Below are 16238 nucleotides of genomic sequence, written 5' to 3'. Positions count from 1 at the left end.
ATGTGCCACCTACAGTTCACATGCATCCTGTCTGCTATAGTATCAGCTTGAAGTTAAGCATCTACATGATGTAATTGTCCAGGGAAACATTAGCAATAAAACGCAAGTAGCTGTCACAGTTTTCCTACAGGGTAGCGTTTTAGGCAACATTAATGGTGTTATTTAATTTAATTCAGTGCCTTCGGGGTTTTATTAAGGGGTGTTGTGGAGGCTTTTTCGTAAAGATTTTACACGCGTTTATACCTTGAGGAGATATTGTATGATATTGCACAGATACCTCAATTCAACTGCAGAATATCCTCCAATGCTTCAACAAAGCTGAAATTGCGGCTTTTAAAGAGGTAGCAAATGAGTCAATACTATGATGGAAAGTGAGTCACATTCACTAGGTGCTCCCTGAATCTATTACAGAGCCCTGAGCACTTCTGAGTCACCAAAATAACTGCAAAAACAGTCCAGTAAGTAAAAGGTTTCTGGGAAGCGTGTGGGAAAAGACATTTCGATTTGTAAAACTGTGATTTGTTACTTAAATGCTTATGTCTGAACCGATCCATAACCAAATTTGCAAACCTATTTGCACTATATGGTTGATCCATTAAAAATACACGTTCATGTGTACACCTGCATATTAAATGTGTATTTTCCATGTCTAATATGTATATCGTGTGTATATACTGTGCATATAATGTACAGGTATATTGTCTTTTTTGTATACTTTGTATACTTGGCACTGTTTATCTGCAGTACATACTGTCAATACAAGTTTGTATAGTCATACAGTTGTTTGCCATACGGTTGTCTGTCCAACTGCATTCTACTTTGTATGGAGTACGCACCCAAGACTTTCACTCACCACACGTGGTGATGTGACAGTAAAAGTGATTTGATTTTGATTTGATATACTTGTACACAACATTGTTGTCTTATAGACCTTTACATTTGACGCAAGTTCCTGGCCCAAAGTTAAGTTAAGTTCCGGTCTGTGTTTGGTTATAATATAACAATTTGTATTTAATTCATATTAATATTTTATTAACATTGTAATGTATTTTTATTGTATTGAATGAATTTAAAACTACTCAACAGTTATTGATTCTTTGCGGAAGTCTATCAGAAGTTACGTTATAATCTAATGTTTGTTAATGTTGTTGCCGCTGAAAACATCTATAGTGAAAATATATATCAATCTAAACTAAAATCAAACATTTTAGCTGTTCATACCTTTTTGTTGCTCTGTTTTGTCTGGGCTTCTGACCGGCGCTATTTAAAAACATTTGCTAACATTAGTGTTACAGAAATTACACACTCCACCTTTAAAATCTGTTTCGTTTCACAAGTACACTCTATGACCAGGTTAAAAAAGCATCTTTATACAAGCAACTGCCTTCTAAGGAGCCATTTACATTTGCAACTGCAAACGAAAAAAACGTTTTGTGTTTTAGCTATTCATTTACTGTACACAACGATTTGTTGAAACAGTGACATCATGCAAGTGCGTATAATGTGTTTCTTTACGAAGTGACAATATCTGAAAAAAAGCGAGTCAGCGCTCGGCTCTGTATGTCCGTCCTGTATGTCCGTCCTGTGTACTGTGCACCTTACTGCTGATTGGCTACAAGGTTGTTAAACCCCGCCTTAATGAATACATTTCGTTTTTGTTAAAAGTAAATGTTACTTAAATTTTGTTGATTTACTTAATAATTTGTTCAATTAAAATTACTCAAAATAATGAAAATGTTAACAATCAAAACGAGTAGATTTTATTCTCAAAATATTTACGTTATTTTAAATATTTATTAACAGGAACATAATTACATTAAGCATATTTTAATCATTTATTTTCATAAAATCTACTTAGGCACTAAGTGCTGGTCTGGCACAATAAAACACAAAACGTTTTTTTTTGCAGATCCCTGTGAACGTGGATCATTTTGACAACATTATCGTCTACATGCAAAACTTTGTCGTTTCAGTATATAATTGTCATGTAAACAGATCTTATCTTTTTTTGCATTTGATTTATTTTCCAGTATTAAATTGAATGTAAGTGTCTTTAAAATGAGCATTTCTTGTTCACTGAGTGCATCGCAGAGCATTATGGGAATACTTTCTGCTGGAATGCTTTATAATGTTTTCCATTCAATACCTGTCGGAACAGCCTTTGCCAAGATCCTCAATATCTGTAAGTAGACAACTCACTGGGTTTCAAAACAAAGCTGATATCTAAACTAAAGTGTAAATGGTTCAAAAGGAAAACCCATTCATTAAAACGTCTTAAGAAACATCAATATTTAAAATATGTCACGTCAAAGCAAAGAGAAGCTAATGAAGTTTATGCATCTGATTTTTTCCTCGTTCGATTTCTGTTTTCACCGCTATTGGACAAGGAGATCTTACTAGACAGAATTTTGTCCCATCAGCTCTTATACGGCAGCTACTTTGTAAAGCAATTAAGCGATTGATCTGGAAGAAGAGTCATTTTGTGCTTACCAGCCTGTCTATACCTCAAAGGGGAATGATTTGGTGGGTATTATTATTTTTAGCCCCAATCCCACTAGTAGTAGCAAGAGTCAGGGATCTTCTTTCCATCAGTATGTTTCCGGGTTTATCTTACACCAGCGATCGACAGGAAAAAAATGCTGGAGGATTCTGCTCCGCTATTGATTGTTGGTAAGACGGAGTTTGTAATTTAGTAGCATTTTTACAACGTCCAATCCAATGACGCCAAACGGCTAAACCGATACCGTTCAGATGGGCCGGTTGAAAAAGATACATCTTTCTCACGTGGAACACCACTCAAACACAACAATGAGATTGTGTATCTTGCTTTTAAAGCAAAGCTTGTGTCCACAAAGATTTCTGTAACTTCTCAAAGTGATAAAAACAACGGTCTTATCGTTCACCGCCTCTCCACAAACCGCCTTCCATCCATCATCAAAATCAACATCTAGACTGTGAAAACCACAAGAGAATAGCGATTCGGGGGTTCCCTGTCAGAGAGAAACTTGTCATATATTGTACGTCCTTAAGACATTGTGAAGCAACAGTATGGGAACAACAATCGAAAATAACAATTCTGTCATCCTTTATTCACCCTCATGTTTCACATTTTCTTTGTAGAACGCAAAAACAGATATTTTGTGACATGTCTCAGTGGTTTTGTGTCCATACAATGGAAGTCAATGGGGGTTCGATTACAAACGTTCTTTAAAATATCTTCTTTTGTGTTCTCCAAAGGAAACTAAGTCATACAGCTTTAAAATGACACGAGGATGAGCAAATGATAACAGAATTTCATTTTTGGATGCCTTTAATATACAAACATTTTGAATGCCTCGATTGACCAATTAGAATCAAGTATTCCAGGAAGCCATTTATGTTGTGAAAATGGGGTGATTCGTTTAAAAAACTCAAACGAAACAGCCTTACGCTTTAAACAGTGTTAGCATTGATTTTGTGTAAGTTTCTAACAGCGCCTACATTTCTCTTGGAAAGCGAAGGATTTCAGCGTTTCAGCAAAGACCGTTCACATATTCATCAAACCTAAAAAGGGTGACAGTAGATTCATTAAGCACTTTTAATTAGCCTCATGAGCTTGCGGCTAAACCATCTGAACGTACATTGTTCAGATCATATCCTTCGACCGACAGTAATCCTCGGAGATCCTGTTCAATTCACTTTGGCTTCGAGACAGCCCGGGTAAACACAATGGCTATTCATAAATAATGAGTAAAAAGAGTCTCTTAATCATTGTCAACACATTTACCCCCTAAGCAAATTTCTTACGCTTTAGGTCAGTAATGATATAATAATATAAAACAATGCTTTGTCGACTGATGCTTTTGGTGCCATTTACACAGCTTGGTTGAAAAATAATGAACAAATATGAAGGTGGAGCAAAATGCTCTTATTGGTTGGTGGTAAAAGGGGCTGTTGGGGGTACGGAAAGTGAAATCAACCGGGATCTAATATACCGCACTGCGCAAAAAAACAACAATGTAATAAATCTCTCGCAAATCAATTCCCACCTGTGTTTTCCATAGGTTTAAAAGGTCTAGATGTTTCAGTCTCCATCCGGAAAAACAAAACAAATTAAAGAGAAAGTACGCATAGGAATTCAAGTGTGTGTGTGTGTGTGTGTGTGTGTGTGTCCAAAGGGGGTGGGCTACATTAGTCACCAGAGGCCTGTGATAAACACAGAGTGAGTCATTCTTCAAAGTGTGACAGGTGCATTAAAAACGTCTCTTCCTGACCACGTACCATTTCAACAAAATGATTCCTGTCATTGTACTTACTCACAAATTACATAATCAAGTGCTTACAAGGTGGGAAAAACACTTCATCTTATGGGACTTCGGTTTGGAAAGGAATTTCAGAGACCAAGCCAAAGCAACGGGTTCACGATGCTTTTTCAAACACATGAACGTTAATTACGTTTGCCCATATGAACGTGAACGCCCTTCATGTGACATCTGTGGTGAAGTGACAATAAAGGCCGTCTGGCTGAAGAGTAACATAGAAAGAGTACAGTATTTTCGTGGTGGAAAGTAATTTCGTATGGAAATATTATGACCTTATAAAATCAGGGAATATACATTTGATACGCAAAAAAATGCACTGAAAACAACGGGTATATTCATGGAAATAGCCAAGCCGACCCCACTAAACATTTGTCGGACATGCAATGTCTTTACTGTTGAGAATCTTTGGAGGAAACACTTTAAGATTATATAAGATGAAATTCTGAGTTTTAGGCGATTAAGGCAAGTTGTCTCCATGGCTTCTCAGCTGCCTCTGAGAATCAACTGAGATATTAAAAAGTATTTATTGCCTGTGTAAAGGTACAGTGCTACAGTATATCCTGCAATGCGGATGCTGCACACAGTGCTCAGCTCTTACAGTAGAGGACAGGACAATTAACTGACATTCAATTTTTCAATTAGACCTGCCACTTAAACATGAATCAAATGTGTAAATCACAGAAAAATTCCAAGACCACTCATAAGAAAGAAAAGTCACAGGTGGGATGTAAGTAAATGGAGATCATATGCAACCCCTGTGCTCAGGTTTCCTGGGAAAATGATACAGAGATCTCAACAACGTCACAAACTGAGTCTGCAATTCAAAGTCAAAACTGAATTGAATTTCAATATGAAGTCAAACATTTCCCATCAAATCCAGATTATTTCACCTCTACCATCTACATTCATTTTACAGCACCACTACTATGTATTTTAATGGTCTCGTTTGTTTCTTATTTATGTTTTAACAGTAAGCAATTTTAGAAGAAACATCTGAGAATATTTGATACTTGAATGAAACTATAACTCCTATGAATCTCCTGAGGTATGAAAGAGCAACAATAATAATAATACATTTATTTTGTATAGCGCAATTAAAAACAACGCAATTATAGCGCAATTAAAAGTTGCTTTCTCAAAGCGCTTCACATTAGACATCACATCGGGTAAAACAACACAACCTCTGAGCGATAAAATTTTCTGGGCATAAATAAAAACTGTTATTTCTAGAATGCTAGAATACACCGTATAGTCACATTTACAGTATGAAGCAAAGCTTTTATACGGTCATGGACAAAACTAAGAGACCATTTCGGTTTTCAGAATTTACAATTAAAGGTATGTGTTTAGGTAAAATGATCATTTTTGTTTCATTTTGTGAACTATCAATATTTCTGCTGAACGACAAATAACAATCTTGTTTCGATTTGAACTCATTTGCAGAAAATGGATTGTGGAGAAACTTCAGATCTCAAATACTGCGAATAAAACTAATTCTATTCACTATTAAGCAATACAACAATAATATTTGTACACGTATTTAGGAAAAGTTCAAAAGGGTATTTTTTATGTGATAACATGGATTTTTGTGTTTTGTCTTGATGTCAATGCTGTTAGGTGACTTCATATCACTCCAGAGGTTCGATTTAGTTGAAATTCAACAGACACTGGACTGGAATGGCCACGATCCATCAAGAAATGCTGATTTAATGAAAATTTTGAATGTTCTCATAAAAATGTTAATGGCTGTATATCTCTTGCAACCCCAGAGAGGCCTATTAACCATAGTTTACTTAAATATACCTTATGTTCCATATCTTATATATTCTAGCATAGGGATAACACTTTGGTTACTGTATAGTGACGCTTTTCAATGCTCTGTATGTCATTCAAATATAACAAGGGCCACATTACGTAATTGGCTTTGTGAAGGCGTGCTTTAATGTTATTGTATCAGGCTGCAGCCCGTAGAGACCAATGGCCTGCTGATCAGATGTGAAGAGTGAGGTCATTACTCTTACTTTGTGTTTGAACAGTAGAGCTCTGCCCTCTACAGGACAGCAGCTGTATTACATCCTTCAACACTCAAACCCCAAGGTGTCTGTGTATGTGGGATGGGGGGCATTGTTTAGACATAAATTAGCTTTAGGCAAAGAGGTCATTCTCTAAACCAATCTTTCTTTGTAATATAAAATATAATAGTGTTTATTGTTATAATGTAATATAGAATGAGATATGGCTTAGGGATTTATTTGCAAAAAAAATCCTCCCTTTTAGTTCCCTAAAATTAGGCTTAAAGACAGACTGATGTTTAAAAGCTAGTGTTGCATGAAGGGAAACGTGCGTTCGGGCATGAAACGAACAACCTAGAAAGTCCTTGAAAAAGACAAATTGCCTAAGACTCAGTGGGCAGGTAGAAATAAAGGGGAATGATACTCCTTGGGGATTTGACTGAATACAGGTTTTATTCAAGATCTTATTGAACACGAGTGTGATTTTTTAGTCTTATGCAATGATCATGAGATGCGTGTGTTTTTGAGTGTTTCTCTCGGCCGGATGAGGAGATGCTCGGTCTCAGCAGCATATGGTGTCTCTGTAGGAGCTCACACATACAGAAACAGCACAAACAAGATCAGCACTGACCGCAGCTACACGACAAACAACACAAAGGGGTATAACAGAAGCCTAAATTATTTAAATAAACAGATAAAACTGGATTCCATCTATGAGTTTATTATTTTATCGAAATGCAATTTTTTATTTCAAAGTAACAACATAAACAAACAAAACCGCACACGCGAACATTCATGGACTCCCCTTTACTTCTGGTACACAGTCACAAACAATAGAGTGCCTGTAGATTATTTCTGATAGAAATTAAGAGAACCGTTACTTGGCTAAACTTGTCTCTCCAATATTTTGAATTTAGACTGATGTTGAGTCAACTATACTGCACGTTGCTTGCTTACTTTGCCTAAAAGCGTGATGCATGCAAGTCTACAAGTCAAAATATGAAGACCTATGTTTCTAACCACAGCTCTAGACCTGTAGTTCCAACCTCGCAATTTTGCAATGCTGCTTGCAATTGATCGTTGGAACGATGGTTTCGGGAAACACTTAAATCGTTGACCTATGCCGGAACGACAGAACTTGCGACCATGGCTAACTATGCTTTTGGGAAACGCACCCTAGACCGATATAGAAATACACACCGGAAGTTAACTCCGGGCCAGGCACGTGCGTTGGATGAAACCAGTTATAGCTGAAAAATCATGCCATAAATACAATGTAAGAAATCAAATCATATTATATCAAATCATTTAACATAGTTTTTAAATATTTATGACAAATAATACAACAAAACAGATATTCAAATGTCTACCATAAAAACTGGAACAAGGTTACTTTTAGTTAATTTCGGTCTGTTCTTTGCACAAAGCAATTTTTTTCGTTTTTATTATTTCAGTAAGTTGCATACACAATGACATCCTAGGGACATAGAAACAAAGACAAGCCAGTTCACTGTTCAAACCAGTTCTATTAGTTAACATTAGTAAATGCATTAGCTAACAATTAACTATTTCGTTTTTTTGCATTTATGAATCTTTGTCAATGTTCATGGTGCATTAACAGTGACAACGTTTGATTTTAATAATGAATTAGAAAATGCTGAAATTTACATAAATGAATATTAATAAATGCTCTAGAATCATTGTTCATTGTTAGTTCATTTTAGCTAATGCATCAACAAATTGTTACAAAAGAGCAGCGTATTGTAAAGTGTTTTGCCAAGAGTTACCGTACGTTTGGTGATAGACTGTTGCTCAGTTTAAGCCTTTGCGCTTGAGATCTCAAGGGGCTTTAATAACATTCAGCTGACATGGCAGAATCCCTTCCATTAGGCTAAATTAACAACAACACAAGACTGGTGGGGAGGGGATGTCAGCTGACCAAAATCTACTCATCAAATCAACTAGTGTCAGAAAGCCATAATGTAGTATCTCGCTTACTACACTTAAACTTTTCACAATAATACGCTGCCATACAAAATGCTCCAATATTAAAATTTTGATGTATTCTACTTAATTTGCTTTCTAATTTAATCAATGCTTGGTTTTAACCTCTGATCAATAATCATCAATAGCACGAGTAATCCCAGAACACTGGACCTTTTAGTTTTTCTTAACTGGCCTTTTTTTTACTGTGCACACCAGCAAATGACAATTGCAAATAACAACATGATTATGAATGCACAGGTTTTGTCTAAATATTCTGTGGGATAACACAACTCCAGATGCCAATATCATCGCTGGGATTTACAAGTGACTCTTCATGTTTAACAGTGTCTCAGATAGAACATTCTGGGAAAGCAGTAATTCATGAAAAACAAGAGGATTCCTAGAGATTTTTAACTGACAAAAACGTCTGAAATTCACATATGTGTAATGTTGTGTGGGTATATTATGTGTCCTTTATGGGAGACCAATAAAGGAAAGCAGTTGACCTTCAATTGTGTGAAAAAGCCACACTAGCAAACCTCAAGGACAAGGCTTACATCTTTAGATTTTATCGACAAGAATCAATTCAATCCCTTTTTAACCGATTGTTAAAAGATGCACTATATAAATAAAAAAAGGAAATCTAAACCTACGAAGCATCGGGAATCTAATATACGAATACAGAATTTTAACCCTGAATTAATAGATTTTTTTAATTGATTAGTCATTATTTCTGAACATGGCTGATATATGTTTCATGTAGGAGTAGAGCGTTCCTGACAAATGTCAGCATACTAGAATTATTGCTTTTTTAATGGCTTCCAGTTAAATATCTCCAAATAAAAAAAAGGATGAGCAGCAATGGAGAAACATTGTCATCAATAAGGTCCAATAAGGACCTACTTCAGCGTCAATGAAACCTAATAACATTTCTCCTTGGAATGTTGTTGACCCGCGGACTTGTTGATAAATGGAACTACTAGTGAGGGCGGATTCAAGGTTGTCTTGAGTCGCTTCATTTGAATGATTCGCAAATTGTTGGAAAACCCCTCTATTGTGAAGATTGCATTAATTTAGGAATAAAACTGTGAGATGAAAATAATAGTAAGAATGATCAATATTGGATATGCATATTTGTATTTATACCAATAGTAACATTAATAATATTTTGTGTATTATTAATGTGTAGAGTGTAGTTCTGATCTCAATAGTTTATTTCTGAACGAAAACATTTTTTACAATAAAGTGATTTCTGGATCACTATCGTCAAAAAATGACTGACATTAAGCATAAAGTTTAGATTGGCGGTATGGTTCTGTTCTGGACAAGAGCAGGGGGAGCAGCTATAACCCCCCTTACACTCTTGTACGCTAAAAAGAACAGAACAAACAGATGTCGTAGTTCTTAATGACGTTAACGTGTAACACATAATTAAAATGTAAATGACACATATCAAGAGTAAGATCAGAAATTCGAGTCCTAATTGTGAATTTGAGGTGGAGTTGGGGATGGAGGAGGGTAATTTTGAAAACTAAAAGCTGCTGAAAGCTAAATGAATTAAAAACGGAAGCTGTGAAAGCTTCATATTTCTATAAGTAGATGTGAATCAGCTGATGCAAGCTTGACTCTGCCAGAACTAACGCTTGATTTGTAATTTTGAAGAATATAATATTATAATATATGATTTTTATTAGCTACGGTTAACAACTTTATTATTGTTGTAATAGTACAAAAATACTGAAGTAGAGCATAGTATTTAAAATACTATTGTATGTTGTAGTAGTATTCAATTTGCCGCAGTTTACAATAGTAAATTCTATTGAATACATAGTTATTTCCAGCATCAGCATGAACTGTTACTAGCAAATAAGAATTAAAAAAATGAAATGATAAACAAGACATATCAATAAAGACAAGATTAAAGGATTTAATTTTGACTAAAGCTATTACTAGCAGTATACATCTGATGATATTATAGCACCTGAATCAACTAAATTTCATACTAACCCCACTTCGTGCTATATGACATTCAAAAACCCATATTTTTGCAGAAATTTCCCTTAGTAGATGTTTCCGTGAAAACTGCTGGTGTGGACAGCAAATATTTAGACACCTTCACGTTTGGCCTCTACCACACCATTCACATTACATAATCTCAATAGCTGACGTAAAAGGGCCAATATAGATTGATGCTGGCATCCATACAGACTGACATTGGTGTCAGTAAAACCCAATTAGCATTCTGCTTAGATCTGCTGGACAGATCAAGAGAAAACACAAGGACAACCATCACTACCAAACCATAGACATTAAAGGGGTAATTTACCCGAAAATGAAAATGATTTGATTCTTTTTTATTATTTATTATTTTATTATTTACTCACCCTAATGTCATTTGAAACCTGTATGACTTTCTTTCTTCTGTAGAACACAAAAGAAAATATTTTAAAGAACGTTGGTGACCAAACAACACTGGCCCCATTGACTTCCATCGTGTTAACACAAAAGACACTTTACAAAATATCTTCTTTTTTGTTTCACAGATTAAAGTCACACACAGGTTTTGAACAACATGAGGGTAAATAAATCATGACAAAAAATATTTTGGTGTGTTTATATTGTTTTTAAATTTATATGTATCTGGCACAATGTGGAATGCAATATCCCATTACTGTTACGTTTAACGTGAGGTCTGGAACTTCTCCATTATCTGCAGGCAGAATTTGTGAAGCACAGTGCCATATGTCAAAGATTGAGAAAGCTTGAGGGTACACATGGTTGCATGGACTTCATGACCTCACAGCAGCAACACTGACAGCGGGACCCCTGTGGCCCCTGCAAACCGCATAACACATGCGCACACACACACACACACACACACACACACACACACACACACACACACACACACACACACACACACACACACACACACACACACACACACATACACAACCACCAGAAACCTTAGGACATCAATAAGCACACACCTGCACATAACATCACACATTCTGTATAGGCTTAATTAACTTTAAATTACAAGGAAAATCATGTTTTCATGTCCACACATACAAGTACATTGATTTTAAAATGGTTGACTGTGTGAATTGCAAACGTATTCTAAAAGATTTCTATACACATGCATACACACTCCCTGAAATGCACATTTGAGCATTTAAGGTTCACCGCCGCTGATATTTATTCACGTACTCGCACGCAGCTGATAGGGTTGAAACATTACAACAGAGCCGTCACACGCTAAACACACAACACCGTTCACAGATGACACGCTCTCGAATGCATATGCACACACACAGCATTGTCCTAGTGCCGCACAGTACAAAATGTTCTCCTCAAACACACTCCCTCTTTCTCTCTCTCTCTTTCTATCTCTCGCTCTCTCTCTCTTTCCCATCATGCTCTAGGGACCCTAGCAGCGTAGCATGGCGCTTCTAGCGACACTGAAGGTAACATCCATCTCAAAACAAAGGAAAAAATCTACTCATTTCACACAGTCCATACTTGAATATATACGCCTCCTTCACCTATACTCGTTCTCTCTATGACATATAAAGCACCCATCCCCCCCCACCTGCCAGCAGGCCCCCTCCCTGCACACACCTCACGGAAACACTTCATTCAAGGGCAGACCCCCTTTCTTCCCATTTCACGTGCTGGGACATCTCTTTCACTATCTCTCTCTCACAGATCTCAGAATATGCATATCGGTTAATTCAAACTGCAGTCTCGTCCTCGCTGCAATTGCAGCTGCAGCACTTTTGCCACACGAGCGTTGTGTTAAGTGCTTACACCGGTGTTTTCTGGCAAGGGCTGCAAACGTATCGCTCTTGTTCGTGGCAGCCTCTAATATAAATATGTGTCACCGCTCTTTATTTTGTACTCTTTAGTTGGAATTAACACGCTAACGGATTAGCATATGTCGGATGAAGATGCTTGCTAAGATGGGTCCTCGTGGGTTAGCGATCCCGCGACACATTTACAGTAATTAGTAAAATCCCACTGGTTTAATAACACTCAATGGATTAGCATTAGTGTTGCTGTTGTACGCAAGTACCACCATGGTACTTGCAGCAAAACAAGAAACGTTTTGGCTAAAGCAGTTTTTTTAGATGGCAGGACAGCTGAGAAAGGCAGACGAATGCTGCATGAAAATTATTCTGTGTATGTCACTTTGTAATGAATGTAGCAACTAGCAAGCATATTTTAAAGGAATAGTTTATAAAAAATAATATTTGTATTATGTAATGACCTTCATGTCATTCCAAACCTATATGACCCCATTTGAACATACAATGAGAATTCTTGAGTAATATTGCGAAATAAGGAAAAGTAAAAATGGACGAGCATTTCAAACGCTGCAAAATAACAGAATATACCATAGAAGTATCATGAGAGCACTCCACATGACTTCAAAATATAGCATGTTCAATTGCTTTGTATGAGCAACAGAAAGAATCTAACTGGGACATCTTTGTTTTGCACATACAGTACATACACATACACTTTGCAAGTCCCGCATAGATTTTTGTATACAAAATTCAGAAGCGCATTATGGCATTTTTAAATGGGTTCTAAGTTAAAAGACTAAAATAAGATCTGTGGTAATCAAAATCTCTAAATAGTTCCACGTATTATTCTATGACATAAAACATACCAGTTATAACCTGCTCGTGATTTTTGTGTCTTAAAAATGGTGGTTAAAAGTTGCTAACAAGTTGCTAAAAGCGCTGTGTTGGTGATGTCAACTGTGTTGGACTGTGGTGTGGTCCGTTTATAGCATCATGTTAGCTTTTTACTTCTAGCAATTGTATTTGAGCTTCAAAAATAGGAAATATTGTGTTCATTTATAAACATTGTCTTGTTGTACAAAATGTGTAAACATCATAAACCTTTGTTAATCACAGAGCTAATCTTCCAAATATCTATGGGAAAAATGCATAGGCTTTCAGATGCCACTAACTTCCGGGTTGGTGGAAAAAAAAGTCGTCCCTGCACCAGTCTATTACGAAGCAGCATATACTGTATGTAAAAAAAACAATATTTTAACTTTTTGTCCGAATTATTCTTTAATATTCCTAAAAAATCCTAAAAAAAGCTGCGCTGAGATCCTGGTTAAGTGCATTTGACATTTGCCCTATAAAGAGTGCGGAATGCCTCGGAGGGTTTACCGAAGCGCAGCAAAAGAATAGTGATATCAATTTATGTCCTATTATATTTTCTGCCTCTGTGCCTTTAATATTGGCCTTCAAGGTGAAATGAAAAAATTGAATAGAGTGATTGAATGAAGATGAGACGTGGAGAGCTGATATCGGCAAAAAGGAGAGGAATGAGAACGTTCGTGAGATGAAGATATGGACGGAGAGGAAGATCGAGGGAGAGAGAGTCTCGCTCGACCACACTTATTTGATGCATTTCACCCTGCTGCATTTCTCATCTAGCTTCCATCTCTCGCTTTCTCTCTTTCTGTGCAGCTTTCTGCAACCTATGCACTAACAACTGATTCATGCTCTCAGTGAGAGAGAGAGAGAGAGAGAGAGAGAGAGAGAGAGAAAATCACCAACACAAATGACAGCAGGATTGGGCGCTCTGCCAAACGCTGTGACTTCAAACACTCCAATTTTATTAGCCGCCCCGACAACACAGATAATACATGCACACACAGACATAAATAATATCAAAGCGGCATTACAAAAGGTGTTATAAACGCTTCGAATGCAGTTCCTTTAGCACAATATTATGTATTTCACACAGGGATGCAGGCGTTATGTAATATTTAAAAACGTATGAATAATAAAGGCTATAGATTGAAAACCATAACATGATATATGATCTGTAAAACATGGCTGTTTCATTAAAGAGATCTCTTTATTATCTATGTTGTTTCTGCTAGATGGCAATGCAGATTGAGACTTGTTTAGATTTTTCTCTTACTAAAATGCTGCAGTAGGACACACGTGTTTCCACAAGAGAGTTTGAAGGAAGATCTAAAGAAAGTCACAAACGGTGCTCAGGTTTAACTAAATAACAAAATCTGCAACCAGATCTCAAAATAAGTGCACCATATTTTTTATGAAATTCCTCCAAAACATAAAAATATATTATTATTATTACTATTAACTTTGATATATACTGTATAACCGATATACTTTATATTCATCACAGATGAAGAACATTTAATATATGAAATGTTGGAATCCTCTCAATTTTGAGGTGGAACTCCCACTCTTTCACTCCCTGGAATACCCCTGGACCCCCCCTTTCAGCCCACCCCATAAAGTTTGTTTTACAGATTGAGCCGTTTCCCAGCTATCAAACATATGGTCTAAGAAAGTTTTGCAAACATTCCCATTAAGTTATTATGACACCCCACTACGTTTAAAAAAAACATCACATTAAGTTAAAAAAAAAATTTTAACAGCTCACTAACAATGTAAGAATAGAGTTTTTATATAACTTTATATAATGTTTAGCGATGACATGGAAAAACAACAGAAGATGCTAGGTATCTTAAAACCCATGGTTGGTTCAAAGGAGACAAACCCAACTAAAATGTCCATATTTGCAACAACCCAGTGTAGGTTTTTGCCAAACATTTTAAAAACGTAATAAAGTGTTGGTACTATAAACGTTATTCTCACATTGTTAGTGGAATGATTAAAAACTTATTTTTTTATTTTCATAGCTTTGAGAGAACACTATACAACGTCCTGAGAATGTTTCTTGTTAGCTAAATACATTTAGCGTTAAAAATACATTTTTGTCTGGCAGGTGTAAAAACAGGTAAACATCCATACATTTACATTAAAGAACCCAAGCCATATCAACTGACTAGAATAACAGACTTGGGTTGGGCTCTTTTGAATCCAGTCCAGTAAGTTTTATTCCAGTACAATTCTACCTAGCAACCACCACAAAGCAACACATTCAAAACGATTCAGAACACCATAGCAACACCCTGGCAACCACCTTAGTATTGTGATGAGACTTGTTTATTCATCAGCATGAAGCATCAACGACACCACACACAATTTGCAGCAGCTTGAAAATGATATTTGTCTCTCTTATATCTTTCTGTGAGAACGTCAGTACCGCATGTGGCAGCACTAGAAAGTCTACAGTCAAGCGTTGCTGCAGCATCATCACTCACTATGTGCCGGTACGTTACTCTCATCAGCTGCCTTTGGCATTCGGGCCCAGTCAGCAAGTTTCTTCCCGCCTGTCTATGTGTGTGTGTTCGGTTACGGGAGAAATATGTACAATATTGAAAGCCAGGGTCTTTGACGGAGGTACCCCCTTATTTCACAGAGATGTGAGTCTTGGAGAAGTGAGGTATTTTGGGCGCAGGCAAAGCGACTACATTTGAAAGGGCTTTAATAACCCCATGCTAACTCACCTCACTAAGGCCGACAAGGGACATTTTGTTGAAATTCGTGTTTGATGCCTCCTTACGCCTGTCAATTGTTCTTGAGACTTCTGTGACTTTCTAGGTCCAGGCTATCTAGACACCATTTTTAGGTTTCAAAGTTGTGTTTGCTTCAAAGGTTTTGCCAAAATATCTGAATGACCCATTAATTGTACTTATACTATAACAAACAGAATCAGTTGACTGGCAAAAACAAATTCTCTCTGATTCTACTCGACGTATCATTTCATCCATAATTTCAAATGTGAGAGACTCGATTTTTGTTGCGCAGTGACGGCTAATTAAAAATGCCGCTCAGAGCTCATTAGAATAATAAACACGTTACCGTGAGTTTTCCCAGGGGCAAGACAGTTTGTGAGACGTCCTGGGGTACTTCAAATCCCTGGTGTTGACGTTAACAACTGAACAGGAATCAGATTCAGTCAGGTGTTGCATAAAGAATGACCTCATGAAATATCTATGAGGCATTTGGAGAGGATGCACAAGGAGAACATG

Source organism: Barbatula barbatula (genome assembly GCF_947034865.1).
Source record: "Barbatula barbatula genome assembly, chromosome: 25".
NCBI lineage: Eukaryota > Metazoa > Chordata > Actinopteri > Cypriniformes > Nemacheilidae > Barbatula > Barbatula barbatula.
Note: the sequence above shows the minus strand (reverse complement) of the source record.